At 39.6% G+C, this 16,007-nt stretch overlaps 1 pseudogene; it reads left to right on the plus strand.

Annotated features, from left to right (window-relative positions):
* Window positions 1–11,548: 11,548 nt before the first annotated feature.
* Window positions 11,549–11,830, plus strand: LOC112315426 (acyl-CoA-binding domain-containing protein 7 pseudogene; annotated as a pseudogene).
* Window positions 11,831–16,007: the final 4,177 nt, after the last annotated feature.

A 16,007-nucleotide genomic window follows, 5' to 3' on the forward strand; every position in this document is an offset into this window, starting at 1 on the left:
GCTTCCCTGCAAAGACAGTCATGCCAGATAATATTCGTCAACCTTGTCCTTGGTCTTTTCTCTTGATTGAGGCAGATGTTTATTTTCCATCTGTACTATATGTCAGTGCAACTGCAGCCTTCATCTGGCAAAGGGTGCCCGTAATATTATGAGGCCATCACATAAGCTGCTGGAAAGATTACTCTGGTGAATAAAATCAGTTTATGGCTAAAAACATTTATTCTTCATTTTGATAAGCTCTTAACAAATGGAAATTTGCTTTCTTACACTTTTGCCAAGCATAGGACCATGTTTATTTCTCGCTATATGGGTCACGAAGGATTCCCAGCTGTTAGCTAGAGTCAGTTGTGCATTGCTGCACTCAACAACATCTGTTTCACAAAAACAGTATCCAGCTTTTAGCACTCAAATGGAGGTTATACCATATGCCGGCAGACCACTTAGTTTTTACCTTGGGAACCAACTTTACTCCAGTCAAGGTAACGGAGGAAAAACTGAATATTTAAATGTTACCCAGCTTCAGTCACATCTTCATGCAGGCTTGTCATTTCCAACTATATATAGTAAAATTAGTTTCAACCATATAATGCAAGCTGTTCGTCTGTTTAATTATTAATTGGAAGAAAGTTTGTTTGCAAAACAGTTGAAATGTATTTCGTGATAGATCCTGATGTTGAAAGTTGGTGCCATTAGATGATGTTGCAAACAGAGCATTCTGTCGAAATGTTGATTAATACTGTTAGCTATGGGCAAAACCAAATTAGGCTTATAACCCTCAAGTGAAGTGTGACGTGATAGAAAACTACAGACTATCAGATATTTTCTTACATTACAAAATAGTCTTCATTGCTTGACTTTTGGCTTGGTTCTCTTATGTTAGCATGTGATACTTTTGTAGAAAGTTAGAAAATAAAATTGTGACTTCAGTTTATGAGAAACTTAAATTTTAAAGAAACATATTCAAATGTGCACTGGCTTTCAAATTTATATCCCTATTAGCACAGTCCTTAAATCTCTATGAAGATAGCTTACTTGTATCCTAGAAGCATAAAATTAGTTTATTGATTCTGATAACTTCATGTGTTATCTTAGAATTTTTTTCATGGGTAATGAACATTAAAAAAATAATACTAAAGAACATTGAAATTCTGTGTTTAGGTTTTCTAATTTCCTTAGTTCCAAAAATGAAGACATTGGTCCTTTTTGCCTCTAAGGCCCTTTCCGAGTGCTGTGATTCTATTGTACAATAGTCTATAATGACTACTCAGAGAAGTCTATGTATTTTCTCCATGGGCAGAAACATTAGTTTTTTTTAAGATTTCTTTAAAGCTATGATAACTGCTAAGAGAATTTCCTGGGTCAAACTTTAATGACAAAGCCAGAGCATCAAGAAGGCCTTACTTGAACCTCAACTGGGGAACGTCTTACATTTCCAAACATCATTTTCAAAGTAAGTAAGAAATATGTTCACCTGGGGACTGATTCTCCTTAAAGACTCTAGAACAACCAAGTTAGAAATCTGATGAATAATTACCACAGCTAATTATCAGGTTATTGGGATTTTTCATTTGTGAAATTTCATGCAAGATTGTAAATCCACCTGTGGATTAATCACACAATTAAAAGGGAAAAATAAGATAGGTTAATATTAGCATTACGCGTTATTCTAAGTCTTAACTTTGGTTATCTTCTACTTTAGAGAGTTACCTCTTTTAAAAACTAAGTCACATCCAGTCCTGGGTAGGAATGTGAATTTGTACAAGTTCATCATTGGCCTGCTCTGTAGCTCAGTCCCTCTCTCCTTTCCTTGAAACCTCATGAAATGTTCTTTTGAGTTATACCCAAATAATCTTGTCTACCAAGTATTGAGATGACCAGTGTGCCTTTTGGCTGCCCACAACTTGACAGCCTTGGTTATAATGAATAGGAATCCAGACATAGTAGTAGCCTATGGAGCCAAGGCAGGAAAAACAGGTAGCTCTTACAATGAACTCAAGCCAGGAACCAGAAAACAGGAATCAGAGTCATTCTCTCTGTCTACCTGAGGCCTTGAAGTGCTTGTTTTCCTCTGTGGTAGTGTATGTGATGTGCCAAACATATGACCACGCACTGCAGGAAATGCCTTTGCAAGCCTTGACTCTACACAACTTTAGTCTCTAGTGTTCACTTCGTTCTGATTCCAAATTCCAAGAAGGGAGAACCTGATTGGCCCAGGGGGAGGCACGTGTTCAACACTGGTCTATTCAGCTGTGGTCAGCGGGGCCATGACCACATAGAAATAACATCAAAGAGAAGCTTGTTCCTTCACTAGGAATTTTGAGTAGTAAATGGCTCTCAGACATGAGGCTGTGGATCAACAATGCATTGCAATAAGAGTTTCTTATACTGCCTTTCCCAGGAGGTACCAGTGAGCACTTAAGTTCCTAAAACCAAATTTGGAGAGGCAGCTTGGTGTTGTGGTTGAGGATGTGGACTCAACCCCACCAGCTGGGAATGGAACCTGGGTCTAGCAGCCTCCATAAAACTTAATCTTAGTGCCTCACTCTTCTGGCTTACAGATTGAGTATTGCCTCTCTCATAGGCTTGCTATGAAGATTAAACGAATTGCAAAGCTCTTGGAATACTGCCCAGCATATAGTAAGAGCTGCATAAAGATGTATAAATGTTGCTTGAAAAGATAATAGAAATAAAGGCACTGTAAAAACATAAGAAAACAAATTGTACAACTATTTCTTGATCATATTTGGCACTAGAGATACAACACTTCCTGTGGGAGCTATAATGCTAAGAGATGAATATCATGAATGGATATAGTTTATAAAGAAAATCAGTCCGTGGAATATAATCATGATGGGGGAGAATAGAGCTTAATATCTAAAGTTTGAGGATAGTTACATATACATTTAATCTCATAAATATGGCAGGATGGAACACTGCCTTTGTATTTGTTTTGAGGCATTCTTAGTACTCTGTAGGCCCTCAATAAGTGTTAATAATATTGAGTGTCCCTTATTTTAAACTTTCCCTACTGATCAAAAACACAGATTGTACACCATCTACCAGAACAACCCTCACCGAATAGTAATTTATTTGGTTATTTTCCACTAAATTAATATTGCAAGATTTTGTGGAAGAAAGAGGAAGTTGTCTGCTTTAAAGGGATTCTTATGTTATCCAGATATGATTGTGGCAAAGATGCAGAAATTTAGGGTATGATTTTCTGCCAACTAAAGAACTACATAGGGAATTTTAATTAGGAAAAGAATATGATGTGGAGAGGGGATTGGGAGTGAAGCTTAAAAGGGAGCAAAACCTGTCCCTGTCAGGCAGTACAATTTAATAGGCATTACTTAAGTTTTTATACTGCAGTTGGGAAGTTGACAGGTAGATCTCTTTTTTATTTGTAATACATTAAAATTACCTCTTAAGATGTCTGTCTTGCACACGTCATAAATTATTGGAGGGCTGAGGTTGTACGATATCATCATCCTTGCACCCTTCTTCCCAATAAGCTCAACATAAGAAGTAATGAATGAAGTGTATTGAACTGGACTTGATATACAACTTTGTTAGAGTCCTAAAATAAGAGACCTTGGAAGAAAGATATGCTGGAACATCCGCGGCAAGGCAGAGGGATTGAAGAGGAAGTAGGATCTATCTTATTAAAGCTGATCTTGGTATAAAACTGCCCCTTATGAAGGGGGTTTCACAGGAATAGCAAAACCACATTTGATTAAGATCAACCAAACATACTATCACAAAGATTGTTAATTATGAGTGGAGCATGGGAACAGGAGTTCCAAAGTGAAGGTACTGCTCAACATCATATCACGTTGACTGATGCTTATCAGATGGGGCAAGATGCTAAGCAAAGATCAGAATTTTAAGGACCCTGGGCAGAAAGTGACATGAACTAGGAAGAGGATCACAGCGTCAGCTCATCAAACTACTGTTCAAGCTCCAATTCCAAAGGAAATAGAATACTCACCAAAATTGTAGGAAGACTTCCAGTCTGGACAGATACCACAAGATCTGGGGATGATAAAAATTCACACTCACAGGTGACTTGGATTCATGCTGGTTCAACAGACATCAGGCTTATAGGATTACTGTAAACTGTTGACCCTGACTTTAACATGCTTGGCAGGTGGGGTGAGCAGGTTCTACTGACAGAACAATGAGAGGGTTAAGGAAGGCAATGGTTAATACTATAGAGATCACAGAGATAGTATGGATTTGGTCTCAGAGAAACTAATGCATAAAATTAGCAGTGGCAATTATTTCTCTTCAAATACAGGGTAAGATAGAGAGACGATAGGGAAGCTCAAGCCGGGGTAGCAGAGAGAGTAGACATAGCTTGAGGACAAGATTGCTTATACTGTGGCTCAACTATCGGTTAAGAAGTGGCAGTGAAACAGAAAGAAAAAAGGGGTGATCATACTTTGAGTCCTGGGAGGAGGTGACCACATGGCATTCAAGATCTGGATGGCAATTTCATGACTAGGGTGTAACTCAAGTAAGATAAAACACAATCTTTAATTCCAGTTGGGGTAATTTTACTCAATCTGAGGTACCTATTATATAGTTAACTTCCTCTGTGAAAAAGGCTTTCAATTCATAGTACTTTTTAGTATTTTTTACAGGGGAAGATGAGCTCATGAAATGGAATAAGTTTTAATTAAAGATACAAGAAATGAACACATGGCAAAGGGTTAATAGACCTTATAAAAATGAAATCTTTCATGTTTCCAAATAGTTCATTCTCTTGGTTCTTGACTCAAATTCATCCTCCTGCACTTCTACTGCTGACTGCGTTCAAACAGTTTCAAGGAAGGAATGTAGTTCTCAGAATTGTGTTTCTACATGTGATCCAGAAAAGATACTCTCAAAGAAACCACTTAGTTATTTTATATTCACTGTGTTCTATCACTTTATTTTTTAAATTAACAATCAAATGTGATCAAAAGAAAGGGTGAAAAGCAAAAGACAACCTAAAATAATAAGACTCACTTCCTAAGCTTTTGAAAATAACTCTGGGAAATTAGTCTTTGGCTGTTAATTGAAAATAATCTTACTTCCCCATAAAAGTTTATCTTTGAGTTAGTGATAAAGACTGAGCATAACTTCCTAAGAAGCTCTAACAAAATCACTTCCTTCCCTTTTATCATCAATGATGATGATTCAAAGCTCTGAGCAAATTTAAATTATATTGTTGTCGAGCTAAGATTGGAATGTGTCATTGGCTTTCTTTGCATATTATATTTTCAAAAATAAAGAAAAATTTCCAAATGTTCTTTGTGTGTGTCTGTAATTTTTCTTCCTCTTTTCTTTATTCCCTAAGTATTTAGAGCTAGAATTACTATATAATTTGTTGTAAAAATAAGGAAAATTTTGAAAATAGAAGGGGATATAACTAAGAATAATTCTAAGACAATTGGTATTACCCTACTTAAAGAGCACTTTAAGCTCATCTCTCTCTTATTGTTAACTGTAGAAAATGGGTTATAAACTCTTTTGTCAGCGTTTTTGTTGAATTAAATGTTTTTTCTTCTCAGTCCCCATTTGAAAATTATATATAAAAAGAAATGTCCTCAGAAGCCATGTGAGTTTTGATCTATGAGCACAAATGCTGCTAAAAATAATTATAACAAACACATTCTTCAACCTTGACACAGTCACCTGTTTCCCATTCATTTATTCATTCATGGGCTAATTATTGAGAACTTAATTATTGAGAGCTTACTGGACTTGAGATATATTGATTAGAAAACCACACACTTCACTGCTTCATGTTTTTTGGTGAGAAGTCATTGAGAAAATGTGGATATAAGGGCTGCGTTGAGGACGGTTCATGGTGCCATGGCATATCTAGGAGGGCCACCGGGGCCAGACATGGGATGAGGGAGTATAGGGGGACAGCTTCCTGGAGATGCAAGAATTTAGTGATGACTTCATCTTTAAGTGAAAGGAGGTCTACAAGGATGGGATGTAAGGCGGAGGAGGAAGGACTGGGATAAGAAAGGTTTTCAGGAAGAGAGAACAACATGCACGCAGGCCTTGAGGACAGGGAGGTCGAGGGAACTAAAAGCAGTTTGGTATAGCCGGGAACTCACCGATACAGTTGTCGGGGAGAACGTAGAGACAGCAGATCACTGGGATTGGGGTTTGGAACTCTAGGCCTAAACCAGGCAAGAGACAGTAGTGAGATGAATCAAGGAAGTGAGAATAAAAATACCAGATCTCCAGTTTGAGGGAACTTCCAAATACCATAGTGTAGTCTTTATATTCCCCAGGATCAAAGAGAATATTGGCTTCTAATTGTCTAGTTGTTTTAAACCAGATAGATCTCTCTGTGAGTTCTAATGTGCGTTTGGCTGTAAGGTAAGTGCCTCTCAGCACTGATAAATGATATATAGCACCTACACCCAGTGCGGAGAAGCTGGTTTTCTTCTATACCTGAGCACCTCACAGAGGTCCTCTGATAATCCCCATCCCCCATTTTAGAGTTATAAGGAGGTTTTTACTTGTTCATGTCTACCTTTGTTACCATCCAGGGGCCTGGCCCTGAGCAGGTCTGCCTGGAGCCAGCCGGTAGTGTGTGGGTTCTTGAATTCGTGCAGGAAAAATTTCGTGACACCAGCCCAGGTGACTAAAAGCGTATGTTTATTAAAGCTGGAAGCAGTAAAACAGGGAAAGGCTTAGCACGGAAGAAACAACAGGAGAGCCTAGGCTGGGCTGCCTTAACTCACTGGGAAGTCTGAGAAAAGGGGCCTTGGGGACAGGTTCAGGGAACTAGCCCGGGATGAGCTGCTGCTGCCCATTTCTCCTCTAGTTGCAACTCATGGGGACTCCTGGAGTTTAAGAGATGTGTGCCTGTGGGAAGAAGACAGAGAAGGGAATGTCATGGGCTGTTCCCCAGAGGGAGAGTACTCGTGCTGGATCCTTTGTCTTGAGGCTTTTGTCTTTCTCTTGCAGATGAGAATCTTAGGAGAGGTATCAAGGGATGTTTTCAGCAGAATATTCATCAGTTTTTCAGGTGTGTCCTTTCAGGTTTGTGGTCTGCACTGATTGGTTGGTGCCAGGGCAGGGGATCATTAGTTATTGCAGCCAGTCCTGCTTTTGCTGCTTCTCTGGGCCTGGAGCTGAAATATAACTGAGGCCTGGATGTTACCTATAGGAAGGTGACCTCCTCTATATCTGGCTGTAAATTGCTTGGTCAGTTTGTTCAGCTGTTTGTCTCAGTTTCCCTATTCTACTTTCCTGGCTCACTGGCCTCTCACACCTCCATATCTTGTACTGTATTTTAAAAGAAAAGTAAATTTTGTTTAAAACTAAAGTACTGTCCTGGGTTATCTAAAATCCCTGGGGATTTTTTAAAGTTCAGTTAAGAACCAAAACTTTTATTGACCACTTACTGTGATAAACAGTGGGGATCAAAGAACATGACTAAGTTCATCCTTGACTGTTGGGAACTCACCACCCGCTAGGGGATTGCAACATCACACCATCAGATCACGCACGGGATGGGGAAGGCATTAGATGATGTTCTGTAGAAGATCCAGAAACCCATTTCTTATGAAAGTGAAAGTACTTCTGCTGAGCTTTTTAGTTTCGATTCCTTTTTCATTGACATAGATAGGGATGTGTGCATGTGCGCTTACCTGGTAAAAAAATATGACGGGGATTTTCAGAAGAAAGTGAAGAAATAAAGAAAATTTGTGATAAAATAGTACTAGGGCTCTAAAGAATCCCTAATTTTCCGTGACGCCTTAAGACCCATCAGCTGCTGCCTCCATTTGGGTCTGGGGAGAGGCTCCCAGGCCCCCTTCATGTGTAACGAAATCATCTTTATAGACCAAAGGCCCTTCATTTGCTTTGTTTGAGTCACTGGCCCCATGATATTTTGATAAAGCTGAAAATTCTCTCCTTGGGGAGGAGGGGAGGGCATTCTTATCCAAATTTTCTCATTGATTTAGAGAAATTGTTTTCTCCTCCAAAATTCTACGTAGAATTCATGGACTCCCTGACTCCTATCTGTGGAATCCCATTTAAGAAGCTCTGTTTCACACTGAACTCTCAGAAGGTAGGGGACAGATGGGGGATATCGTCATTCATTTTTTATTCCCACCTTCTGGCAGAGCGCCTGAGAAAAAAAAAATTTTTAACAAACAGCAAATAGTAATAATAAAACTGATTTTTATCCTCTAACATTTATTATGTGCTTACTAATTGCAAACTTTTTTTCAGATAGTATAGTTAATGAAATTCACAACAACCTTTGAGGTAGATTTTATTATCTCCCTTTTGCAGATGAGAATCAGGTCAGAAAAGTTGTGTAACGTTTTAATGGTGTAAGTTCAGAAGTGACAAAGCAAAGTTTCATACCCAGACATACTGTCAGCAAAATCAGTGCTTTTCACAACTAGTTAGGGGAGAAATAAATGAGTGAATTAAAATCTTTTTCAGGTGTCACAAACCTAGCAGACCAAGGTTTAAGTTGTAACTTTCTTTAAATTCTTCTGAAATACTTACATAAAATTAGCTAGGGGATAGTAACTCAGATTTCCTATAGTTCAAATTCACAAGGAAAGAATGTATGCTGTTCTACCTCTAAGGAAAAAAATAGCACGAAATCCCAGATTTTCCTATTCTATGGGTTCTGAGTAACTTCCAGTAGTTACTCATTACCAGTAAATACCCTCTAGGCTTTCCCATTCATCTGTTGTTATTAAAAATAAAAAGTCTGTCTAGTGATTACCAAGGCGAAAGTTCCAAACACCTAAGATAAGCAAATATCACCCTTGAGTTATTTTTCAAAGTGGATCACAGATTCCTCCAAGTCGACTAACATTTCCCAATAGAGAAATGCACACTATTGCTAGATTTTTGACTCTATTTTCCTTCTCAATTGGTATTTTCATTGTAATTTGTTGCTGCTGTATTTTCCTCATTTTTAGTTCCCTATTACTTCCATTTAAGTTCTCCCTAACCTATACATTTGATGAGCTTTCTATAAAGAAAGCGGGAAAGATATTAAAAATAAGAGGATTTTCCAGGTGGGTTCTCCCAAGCTCTCGGTTCTCTCATTAGAATAAAGATTTTACAGTTACATCTGCATGGTTCTTTAAAAAAAGGGTGGGGGAAAAGAACAAGGGACATAAAGGGGAAAGATAAAAAGGAGTTTGATATATGCCATCACTCTTCCCCCAGCACCATCCACATGCACAGTGCCATTATGGGTGGCACAGAGACCTGAGGTGACACTGAGTGGGAGTGCACCCGAATGCTCCAATCCCACTATAAAAGCATCACTTTTCCTTCCCAAACTGAGGATGTCCTTCCCTGTAAATGTGCCCAGCTAAAAGCATTCTTCCCATATTTACATATCGTATTACATTTGGTTGAGATTCAATTAGTGAACAAGAATTTGGGAAAGCACACACGACCAGCCTCTAGTTAAAATAATAAATATAAGAGGACAAGGCAATGGTGTGGGGGGGTCCATTTCATTTTATGTTGCTGTAAAATTGCTCTAGGAGCTATTTTTATTAAAATTCTCTAACTTTTATATTTTCTAATTGGGTATGTCAATGTAATAAATGTCCAAATCTGTGGAGAATTTTTATGAATTTATTTAACCAAACTGATGACAGTTGCCAGGAAGCAAAATCTCCATGGATTGAGAAAAGGCTCTAAAGAATGGCAGTTTTGCAGCTTATTTTATATATTACAATCAAAGGAGGAGGTGTAAAGAGGGTTACATGAAATCTGTTGGTGGTAGGATAAGAGGATGGGAAAAAGCAAATGAGGGCAGAAATCTCTGGGACTGAATAAAAAGTAAACTGAACAGACCAATACTACTCTCACATTGGTGGGTATAAGATAGTTAATTAGCATTTACAGCACATAGAAATGGTATTCGGGGAACAAGATACTAATGAGAGGTTCTGTGGTCTCCTGCTCTGGTGTGGAGATGCTGCTCTCAGGGGTCTGGAAAAGATTACTCACATTCCAAAGTTTTGTTATCTTAGGTGCAAAAAGACAATAGACAGCTCACTTAAGGTAAAGATTGATCTTTGTTGAGAAAGCTACAGGCCTACCTGTCATGGCTTGCTTTTAGTTGGGAATTTTTATATCCAGAACATCTTATGCGGTTACTTTTATTTTTTTTAAAGATTTTATTTATTTATTTTTAGAGAGAGGAAGGGAGAGAAAAGAGGGAGAGAAACATCAATGTGTGGTTGCCTCTCATGTGTCCCCTACTGGGGACCTGACCTGAAACCCAGGCACGTGCCCTAGGCTGGGAATCAAACTGGCAACCTTTTGATTCTCAGGCCAGCACTCAATCCACTGAGCCACACCAGCCAGGGCTTTATGTGGTTACTTTTAGTCCCTGGGTTTGTAAGACTGCCATGCAGACCCTCCCCTCAGCTTTTTAGGTTTAGTATGTGACCCCTTTTTCATCCACAGATAAATGTTGTCCAATATTTATCTATCTTAAGTATGAACATCTGTATAGAATTGTTAAATACATGGGCAAGTGACTAGGATGATGACGTGGGCTCTGAGTGACTTCTGCTTTTAAATGAACACTTCACATGACTCATTTTTGTACTAAGAAAATTTAACCATGTGAAATCAGCCCAGGATTCTTTGAAATCATGTTTCTTTTGGCCTCTTGTCTTGCTATGGAATAGGAAGGACAGAAAAAAATGTCAAAAAATCTAAATATCTAAAATAAAAAATTTTCTCATAAATTAGAAAGTTGGCATTTGAAATTATCCCCATACTAAAGTAACCCAAGGTGAAGTTCCAAGGCAAACAGTGTGTCTGGGAGAAGTCATCTGCTTCCTGAATTAGTGTCATTATTTTATCTATGGGAAGATAATAAATCAATATCCTGAAGAAAAGAGGGCAGTTTTCTACTTATCAGCTTTCCCATGGGAATTCCCTTCAAAAGAAATTTTTCACTGTGCTTACATCATTAAAAGACATGCTTACCTAGTCAAAGAAATCACTAGAAGACTGACACATTGCCTAGAGTGGAAACAAAATACCTAGCTCTCAGAGCAAGGGTCTCAGCGGCAAACCCACCAGGCATTCATCCAACCAGAAATGAACATGAAACATGATCTCTGCCCCAGACGGCTTTCCATGTATGAGAGAGAGAAGCTAGAACAAGCCAGGCATACCTGTGAGGCAGAGGCTCACATCAGGGTAGCGGCTTAGTAAGCAGGTCACCAGAGAAGCAAGGAGATTTGAGTAGGCGACAAGTTTTTAGGAAAATGACACTACTGTGGTAGCGTCTAGGGGAGGCTAAACTAACTTAGAATTGTTAAAGAACACAATTCAACCTAGTAAATTTAAAGGTCTAATTGACTTTATTAAGTGAGTCACGAATTGGGCAGCACCCCACCTAGCACCTAGAAGTGTGCTCCCAGGGGTTGTACAGAATGGAAGGAAGGGAGGGTAGGGAGAGGAACCTATTAAAATGGAACTGAAAAGGAAATGAGCATCTGGAGTGTGGCAGTGGAAGGGTGCCACCACCATGTCCCTGCAGGCTGATTTTGATCAGGCAGCCGAAGATGGGAAGAAGCTGAAAACAAGGCCAGATGATAAAGAACTGGAAGAACTCTACAGGCTCTATAAACAATCTGTAATTGGAGACATCGATGTTGAGTGTCCAGGAATGTTAGATTTAGAAGGCAAGACTAAGTGGGAAGCATGGAACCTCCAAAAAGGATCACTGAAGGCAGGTCCCATGAATGCCTATATTTCTAAAGCGAAAGAGCTGATAGAAAAAATATGGAATTTAGAATCCAGCATATGAAAAAACTTTCCCTTTGAAGCCTTCATAATGGTATCATGACCTAATATGAGGGGAGAAATGCACTGTTAACTCTTCATATTGTGCATATTTTTGCTAGTAACATGAATTATAACCCTTAATTAAGAGATATAACGAAGCTACATATTTAAGGAAATTTTACTTGCTAAAACAAGGTGAATGTTTTTTACATTTAAAAAGTTATCTTTAGCCCTGGCTGGTGTGGTTCAGTGGGGTGAGTGCTGGCCTGAACTCAAAGGTCTCTGGTTCAATTCCTGGTCAGGGCATGTGCGTGGGTTTTGGGCCAGGTCCATGGTTGGGGGCGTGTGAGAAGCAGCTGATTGATGTTTCTCTCCTTTTCTTTCTTTCTCCCTTCCCCTCTCTCTAAAAATAAGTAAATAAAATCTTTAAAAAAATAGAACCAAAATGGTCATTTTTAGACCAAGACCTTTTTTTTTATGGGGTGGGGGAGGACTACAAGGGCTCTTCTCAGAAAGATTGCTGCTTCTTTCTACGGGAGGAAGGGTTGGAGAGGGCCCACATGAGAGATTACATCATTCAGTTACATACAGTTAACCGGAAAATTTCAGACTGGTTATTAAGATTATATTTCTGAGAGAGGTTAAAATAGCAATTAAGTCAGGTATTAAATCTCAGTTTGGTGTCATGGGCTTTAGCACTAGTAATTACATTTTGAGGCTTGTAGTTTTCTTTTTAACAAGATGTAGGAAAAAACCTCTCATAGATATGTGATTGGAGCTGGACTTACAGGGTAAGGAGCCAGCTATGCAAAGATCTGGAAGAAGAGCATTCCAGACAGAAGGCAGTGCAGACACCTAGAACATGAGGTGGGAGGAGGCAGCAGGTTAGAGGAAAATCAGAGGTGCCCAATGAATGAGCAAAGGTAGGAATTGTTGCAGTGAGATCAGAAGGGGAAGCAAGAAATAAAAGTCAATCTGTCCATTCTGACAAAAAATTTCATGGGTGGCTCATTGAAGAGTCCACACTTGGATGGATGTACAGAGCTAGGTAGGGCTCTTTAAGTTGAATGCAGCCCACCCCATATACAAGCAGCCTGACAATAAGCCATGGCCCAATGCCTCTCGTACTTGCCAAGACTATGATGCAACTCACCCTTTACTACATGCTCTTCCTCTAATTTGTCCTGTTGGTTCCCTAAACCCTGGTCTACCACTCCTGTAATTCACCCCCAGACTCTCTGATTCCCAACTATCTGCTGGAAAGACATATCTCTGCCCTTAGCCTGGGCCAGAAGGAACCAGAGTAGCAAAGCCTGTCCACTCAGCTGCCTTCCAAGGGAGAGGAATTGGATAAAAAGAAGACACCCTCACCCTCCAACTGTAGCCTTGTAACTGTGAATGGATTGAAGGAGCCATGGGCAGGAAGAATGACTGCCATAGAATGAAACCAGAGCCACATGGGAACCCAGGGAAGGCCACAAATTCTAGTAGAGGCAAAGACCGTGGGTGTGGCCTGGTATCTTGACGCTGTTCTTCTTCTCTACCTCTCAGAGGTTGGCAGCTTTGTTAGTATATCAAGTCCCATATTCTCCCTGGTAAGGCAGCTGTTGGAAGTTGTCTCCACCACTAGACTAACCTGCAAGAACTACATGTACTCATCTTTGTATCTTCAGTGGGTAGCATGTTGCTCAAGTAATATTTGTTAAAAAATTAGAGATATGCAATGATATATGTCTGTGATGTTCATTGCAACATATAATAAAAAAATCAGAAGTTGCCTAAACATCCGAAGGTGAGGTCACTTTTGTTACAACCATAATGCAGAGAATTATATGATGAAAATTTTGTTTTAGGAAATATGTATTCTATAAAAAATAATTCATAACAGAGGAATGAGAGAGAGAGAAAGAGAGAGAGACTTATTTTCTCTCCAGATTTACTCTCAACTTTACTTCACAGGGTGGTGATAGGGCCTGGTTTGTCTGGGACCGTCCCAGGCAAACCAGTTTATTGGCAAACCAGTTTATGCTGTTTTCCTGGGTTTATTGGCATCATGAGTAATTCACTCCTTCTCACTCTCAAAAGTGTCCTTATTCTCACAACAGATTTTAAAGTCACCCTTTAGCTCTGGGACTCATCAAGGAGTCCCAGACGTATAGGCATGATAACCTTGTCTCTTGTGTCCTGGCTTCTAGCTGGGCTGATGCAGGAGTAGAACTAACTGGTGATTGATAGTAGGGAGAAGGCCAAGGAGGCACGAGAGTTTATTCCTCCAGCTCCCTCTCTGCAAAGCCAGCCTGGTCCTGTTGTACCTCTCCACCAAAAAGCCAGGCAGCTGTCTTCACACACTCTCTCCATCTCCATTACCCCTCCCTCCCATTACCCCATTAGGCTTCCAGGTCAAGTCAGGCTCCCTGCTGTTTTCCCTGATCCTTCCAGCCCCCCCCACCTCGCCTGCCACCCGCCGTCCCTTCCAGTTTCCCTACAAGCAACCCATATCTTTATAAATTGTCTCTTTAAGAACCTCCTCAGATTGTCCCAACGTGAGTGTGCCATCTGTTTTCTGCTGGCACCTGGCTGATTAACAGAGACAGTAACAGAGAGAGACACAGAGACAGAAGAAAGAAAGAGAAAGAAGAAAGAAAGAAAGAAAGAAAGAAAGAAAGAAAGAAAGAAAGAAAGAAAGAAAGAAAGAAAGAAAGAAAGAAAGAAAGGAAGGAAGGAAGGAGGGAGGAAGGGAAGAAGGGAGGAAGGGAGGAAGGGAGGAAGGGAGGAAGGAAGGATCACTGAAGTGTTCTCAGTGGTTATCTCTGTGGCACAAAAGTATGCGTGATATTCATAAGGCCTTTGTGTTTTGACATTGTCTCATTTTTCTCCATTTAGCTGGTATTTAGTGTTCAGACAAATGATACAAAATAAGGTGCAAATTCACTGAAGAAACTGACAAATTATTGAAATACCTTTCTCTGACCTCTAGACTCAGAGTTCATGTTCAAGCTTGATTCATGTTCACACTAAAATGTGCTGCTTATGAATGTATGTTCAGTTTAAAGATCATTACTGTTATGCTTGTCATTTATGGAACCATCACTATGACATCCTGTTTATGTCCATTATTTTACTTACTCCTTACGGCAACCAAAGGTAGCTGTTTTTAATCCCATATTACAGGAGAGAAAAATGAAAGCTCATAGAAATTCTGTCATCTGCCCAAGGCCCTTTAGGTAAGCAGAGGCAGAGCCAAGGTTTAAGCCCACACTCTCAGTCACTGCCTCCCAGAAATAACACAGACATGCACATAGACAAGTTAATTAGAGCACGGCATAAAATCCCTTTGAGAACAGGCTGGTTTTTTGTTCTAAAAGAATTAATTGGCCTTTTGATTATGCAAATATCAAGTAAGAAAAAATTCTATTCTCTTCGTCTTTAAGAATGGGCCTTGGATAGGAGAGTTATGTTCGAGGGGACTCTTATTAACAGTGGCCCAAGAATTTAGAGACATGGTGGCGCCCCAGATTAAGAAGAGCTACCAGCAGGCAACCCTGGTAGAGAAGCCAGGATAGAGTCCTATCTATGAGGTGTTGTTTGCGTGATGTCTGCATTGTAATACCCATTTGGTTTTCCCTGCTCTTCAGTATATCTCCTTAATATAGTTTGTTCTCACGCAGCCTGAGGTGAATTAACTATAATCTGTTTCCTCATGTAGCATGAAGTGGCTTAAGGAAAGGAAGAGAAGGCCAGCAGGGGTGTGCAGCAGTGATCCAGAGCTGGACCACTAGCTAGGTCAGGTGACCTCCAGAACCGAGCTCTGGGGCACAAACACATTCCCTGGGGATTCTCAGAGATTTGTGGGGTGATGACTCCGGGGGTGGGGCACACACTGGATTTTCTGTAGTCAAGCAAGATGGAGGTTTCTGCAATATTAATTTGAGTGTAAAAGAGGAAATGTGAGCTCAGTTTGTGATCAGTTTCTATAAGTGTGTGAATATAAGATATATATACATATGTATGTATATATATATGTATATATGTGTGTGTATATATATATGTGTGTATATATATATATATATATATATATATATATATATATATATATAGGCCAATCTCCTAAATCAAAAATTATGTATGGCTTTAGTTTCTTTGATAATCGAGGATGGTGACGAGGCTGGACCTTTAGTCAGAGGCTTACTGGCGGTATG

The sequence above is a fragment of the Desmodus rotundus genome, chromosome 8, assembly GCF_022682495.2.
Source record: "Desmodus rotundus isolate HL8 chromosome 8, HLdesRot8A.1, whole genome shotgun sequence".
Taxonomy (NCBI): Eukaryota; Metazoa; Chordata; class Mammalia; order Chiroptera; family Phyllostomidae; genus Desmodus; species Desmodus rotundus.